Genomic DNA, 5874 nt, shown 5'->3' with positions numbered 1-5874 from the left:
ATTTAAAAGAACATACAGTTGTACCTTGGATCTTGAACGCCTTGTGACTCGAATGTTTTGGCTCCCAAACGCCGCAACCCCGGAAGTGATTGTTCCAGTCTGAGAATGTTCTTTGGAAGCCGAACGTCCGACACGGAAGCCGTGCCTTGGCGCACCCCCCCCCCGCTCCTTCTAGAACCCACCACTCTCAACCAACTCTCAACTGCCTCCCCCACCCCAACATTCAAACTCGCTTTCAAAGGCTCCTCCAATCGTCACTCTCCACCATAATTCTGGAGTCCAACTGGCTGCCCTGCTGTGGAGGACAAGTCCCTCTGGAAAGGACTCAGCTGTACTCTTTCTGAAAGCTAGAACAGTCTCCGCCATGCCTCATTTCTCCAAAGGTGAGAGCCTGGAACCCCATGGGCTCTTGACACCGCTCGGCAGAGAGAGGGGAGGTACCCAACTTTTGGAACAATATTTTATCCACCTTGCTCCGTGAAGTCATCCTGTTAGAAGCACTTGAGCTTCCCGTTCCTGGTTCCTAGGAAACTGGGGGAAGTGAGTTGCAGGTTCTCCTCCCTGCTCCAAAAAGCAGGTGTCTTCCTCCAAATGATCCTGGGAATTGTAGTTTCTTAGGGGTTCTGGGAATTGTAGGTCTGTGAGAGGGAAGCTACAATGCCCAGGATCATTTGGGTGATGTCATGTGCTTTCAGTGCTCATTGGATGTACTTTAAATCGTAGGATCATAGAATTGTAGAGTTGGGAGGGACCCTGAGGGTCATCTAGTTCAACTCCCTGCAATGCTGGAATCTCAGCTAAAGCATCCATGGCATATAGCCATCCAACCCCTGCTGAAAATCTCCAAGGAAGGAGAGTCTACCGCCTTCCGAGGGATTTCCTCCCACTGTCCAACAGCTCTTGCTGTCAGAAAGTTCTTCCTGAAGTTGAGTCGGAATCTCCTTTCTTGAAGTTTGAAGCCATGGCTTCAGGTCCTGAGGGCCTCTGGAGCAGGAGAAAACAAGCTTCCTCTCTCCTCCCTGTGACAGCCCTCGAGATAATGACAGGGCTGCATGGTGTGGCTCTCATATCAATGTCCTGAGGGACAGAGAGTAAAACATTTCTCTCTCCCCTTTCTCCACCCCATGCAGAATTGCAAGGGGTCAGTGCATCCGGCTGGTAAGAAGATGGTCAGAGTTTGGAGCCCAGCCAGGGCTGGCTGTGGGCAAGATCCTTGCATTGTCGGGGGTTGGACTAGATGACCCTAGGGATCCCTTCCAACTCTACCATGCTATGATTCTATTGAGCAGCTAAAGGAACGGGCGTGGGAGCAAGATGCAGAACAAGGGGAGGCACAACCACACACGCCAACAGCACCCTCTGAACTGACCCCCGGTGGCCTCATCCAAGCACACTTTGACACACACACCCTTGATTTTCTTTCTATTAATTCAGCTGCCTGGCAACCCAGCTGCCTGGCCCCTGTTTGCCAGCTGATGTCACAAAGTGCTGCTTTGCAAGCAAGCCTTATAGTGCCCTGCAAGAGGGATGCCTGTCAGATGATGAGATACTTGCTAGACAAGTGATGATAAAAATGAATTCTGAAGGTAGGAGGCCCAGAGGAGATGAGTGGCATTATTATTATTATTATTATTATTATCATCATCACCCATCACTGGTGCATGTGGCTTGGCTCCCTGGCTTGACTTGTCCACAGATGTTGTCAGCTTGGCAGGTCCTCAGCAGTGGTCCCTAGATTATATTTTCTGTTGTGAATATCTGGTTGTTTACAAGGTTGAACCATATGGCCTTTCCATGCCTCTTCTTTCTTAACTCTAAGGCTGCATACACATCACACCTTGAAGTCATTGGGTAATTCCACTGAAATGTCAACCTACAGGCTCCTCGTTCCTAACTAAGTTGCAGATCATTTTAAAGAGAATTTCCCTTAAGTTTCAGGATCTTGTCACTGTGTGGGATGGGCTTTAACAGGAATGAGAGTACAGTATACGTTAGTTGAAATTTATCCCTCCAGATACCCACAAATGTGAGCTGAACAGAGTTTTAAAATCCCATCTTTGACAGAAAACTTAAAATGATAGGAATTAGGCTGTGGAACCTTGTTTGGAGCAAGTCCAGCTATGAAGTCAGCTGCCCACTTCAGAAAGAATCAGGCCGCAAGCTGAGAAGTTTAAAAATAAGCCTTCCTTACTTTATTCTCATGCATTGGTTCATAGCAACAGTGGCAGTAAAAAGTATGCAGGCAAAAACTCTTATGCATTTGCAGGGGATACCCCTAAACCCTAGAGATTAATAAATGGTAGATTTGGAGTACAGTGGTACCTCTGGTTACGAACTTAATTTGTTCCGAAATCATGGGAACTGTCCTTTCTCAAGGACCTACCATTCCCAGCACCCTGAACACACTAGAGCAGGCATGGCAAACTCCGGCCCTCCAGATGTTTTGGAACTACAATTCCCATCATCCCTAGCTAACAGGACCAGTGGTCAGGAATGATGGGAATTGTAGTCCTGAAACATCTGGAGGGCCGGAGTTTGCCATGCCTGCACTAGAGGATTTCCAGGATTCTCCATGACAGTGAAAGAGGAGAGAAGCCTTTCAATACTTGGTGTGACTAAGACAGCTGAATGTGCGTCTGAGCTGACGTTCTGTCCATAGTGTTTTCCAGTCACAGCCCATTCTCATACGATGTCCTGTTTCCTCCACAGGGCCACACCTCCAGGGATGAGGCTCCAGCTCCCGGGATGAAGAACGAGAGGACATCCTGGTGGTTCCCAGCTGTCATCCCTCGCACCGCTTCCTCGCTGCCCCTTCTCCATGCGGGCATGGCTCCTTCCCGGCTCTGTTTGGCGCAGAAGCAGCAGCCAAAGTTTCCTCCAATTAAAACAGCATCTCAACTTTTTTCAGAAAGGGAGGATACTTTTGCTGCTGCTTCTGAGCTAGGCCAACTGGGACGGAGCCGAGACGCCCGTATGGAGGCCAAGTGGGGGAAAGCTTGTAAGATCAGGCAAGAGGAAATGCCCCCTTCCCAGGTCCCCCACCCTCCTGCCCCAGACTGGTGCTAGCATGGCTAGGAGCGAGGCGCCTGCTGTCTCTGTTTGTTTTGCAGCAAAGGACAGACTCAGCCTGGGAGCCGCTGCATCCCAGGAGGGACTGGAGCCCAGACTAAGGATTCTTGCCTCAGAGCTAATGGGACAGAGGGAAGGAGGGGGGGCCTTAGCAAACACACAAGAAGGGCCTGCAGGGTCAGGCCAAGGGCTCACCTGATCCCGTCTCCTCTTCTTCCAGGGGCCACCCAGATGCCAGTGGAAAAGCCACAAACAGGATTCAAGCCTCTGTCCACATGGGACTTCCTGCAACAGCTTTTCTGAAGCCCTGTTGTCTCCATCAGGACTTGTAGCCTTTGACCGGCCTTTCCTTCCGTTCCGTCGCTTAATGCTCTTTTAAAGCCATGCAGTCAGAGCTGCTCTTCTGCTGCATCTCCTGGTCATCTGTTGGTTCCTGCAAAAAGGTGGCTCCTGTGAGCTCAGCAGTGGCATCTGCTTTTAAGTCCCTGGGGTGGGTGTCACAGCTGGCTGGTTGGCTATGGGGACGTTCTGCCCCTGGAGTTTGGTCTGTGACAGACCTTTCACATGTTCAGGGATTCTTCCCTCGAAGCAGCGCATAGCATTGAGTTCTCCCCTGCTTCAAAGATACCTTCTTTCTTGCAGGATCTCCTTTGTGCACTGCTGGGGCTGCTGCCAAACCCACCATATAGAAATAATAATAATAATAATAATAATAATAATTATTATTATTATTATTATTATTATTTATACCCCACCCATCTGGCTGGGCTTCCCCAGCCACTCTGGGCGGCTTCCAACAAAATATTAAAATACAATAATCCATCAAACATTAAAAGCTTCCCTAAACAGGGCTGCCTTCAGGTGTCTTCTAAAAGAACAGGTAAGAGGAAGGGGGAAATTATATGGGGTGGGGAGAACACCCTACAAGTTGAGAGTACGTGTTCATGCTGTGGAGGCATTTCTGTAAAAAGGCTTATACTAATAAGACGGATTTGAGAACTATCGGACAACTCCCATTGTCCTTTGCATGCCCAGGTGGAGAACCCAGACCCTCCAGGCGACAGCCCGAGACCAAAAAACCACACATGGCTACGTGTTGTGGGATATAAAATGGCCACAACTTTATTAACCATTTCAGATGTAAGGAACCTTGGCTTAGGCATTGGGTGTATATTCCTCTCAGCCCCCAGCCTGGGCACTGAGGCACAGCAGGGTTAATCAGATCAGAGGGGGCACTGCAAAACACCTGTTTACACAACCAGCCAGCCCCCCTCACCGCACAGCTTTGGGAACTTCACTGACAACTTTTCAGCGCATGGCCAGTGACTCCCTTCACACATACCCTTTAACGGGGAACCCTGAAAACACCACTACCGGGAGGGGGGGGTCACCACTTCATGTCCCCTTATAGGAATGATAAGACTAAAGGATTCTGTACAAGGCCTAAAACCGCCACCCGAGACCACCAAATATGTATTACGGGAGAGTAGTGGTGGAGTTAGCTGCATGGGTGCCTTGAGCAGTGGTCATGTTGTGCACCCAGTGGGGTGGGGTGATCCGCCACACACGGGGGCGGCGGGGCAAGCCCCCCCCCCACAGTGTGACTTTTGTCACCCCCACTCAGGGATGCCACCCGGGGTAGACCACCCCCACCCACCCCCTTCCTACGCCCCTGTCAAGTTGTTTGAACATCAGAATATTTTGATGGCTGTGGGATTGAAAGCATGCATAGTGGGGGAACGGGAGCATATAGGTTAGTTAGTCCCCACTGTGGGTGGGTGGTAACATCGGTCCTTGCAGACCCGCAGCACTCCCACGTAATGTTTCAATGTATGCATCTGAACGCACACACACACACACACACACACACAATGACACACAGGTTTCCATGTAGTGAATATGTGTAACAAAATCCCAATTGTTTCCATTTCCAGTGACGGAAACTCCTAATCAGTGTAAGATACAATATTATCGGTTCCATCACTTCTACAAGTGGGTCCTTTCTAAAAGAATTCCTCATTTGATGCCCTCCTGCCACTAGGTCATTTCCCACCACAACACAGATGTTTTCAGCATGAGGATTGGCTCTTTAACCGCACCTGTTAAATAAATTATTATTATTATTATTATTATTATTATTATTATTATTATTTATTTGTACCCCACCCATCTGGCTGGGTCTCCCCGGCAACTCTGGGCGGCTTCCAACAAATATTAAAATAGACTATCACAGATTAAAAACTTCCCTAAACAGGGCTGCCTTCAGGTATTTTCTAAATGTCAGGTAGTTGTTTATCTCTTTGACCTCTGATGGGAGGGCGTTCCACAGGGCGGGTGCCACTACCGAGAAGGCCCTCTGCCTGGTTAAAAGCTTCAATCCATTTCTCATCTCTCTGCTAGGTCCACTACTTGGCCTAACAAGGCACCTGTTCCTTCTAAGATTCCAGAGCTATTTCTAACAAAGCTGGTTCATCAACTACAGTTATTTCCCTGGACAGATAGCGTGGGCACAGCAAGCCATGCTCTGGCGACCTCCAAGTTAGATTATTGCAATGCACTCTGTGTGGAATTGCTCATTAACATAGTTCAACAGCTGTAACTGTTGCAAATATTAAATCAAACTATGGTTTGGCTCTAGGTAGTGTGGCAGAACCAAGAGAAGCAGCTACGATTTTTGCTCCAGGAACATGCTTACTCATTCACGTTAAGCCATAGTTTAGTTTAGTGTTACATGCAAACCAAGCCAGTGTGTGTTTACTGGCCTCCTTATCGAGTGTTGGCAAATTTATTTCTTACGAACTGAAG

This window comes from Lacerta agilis, chromosome 10 (genome assembly GCF_009819535.1).
Source record: "Lacerta agilis isolate rLacAgi1 chromosome 10, rLacAgi1.pri, whole genome shotgun sequence".
Classification (NCBI taxonomy): domain Eukaryota; kingdom Metazoa; phylum Chordata; class Lepidosauria; order Squamata; family Lacertidae; genus Lacerta; species Lacerta agilis.
The sequence above is the reverse complement of the archived record's forward strand: the minus strand, read 5'-3'. Positions refer to the sequence as shown.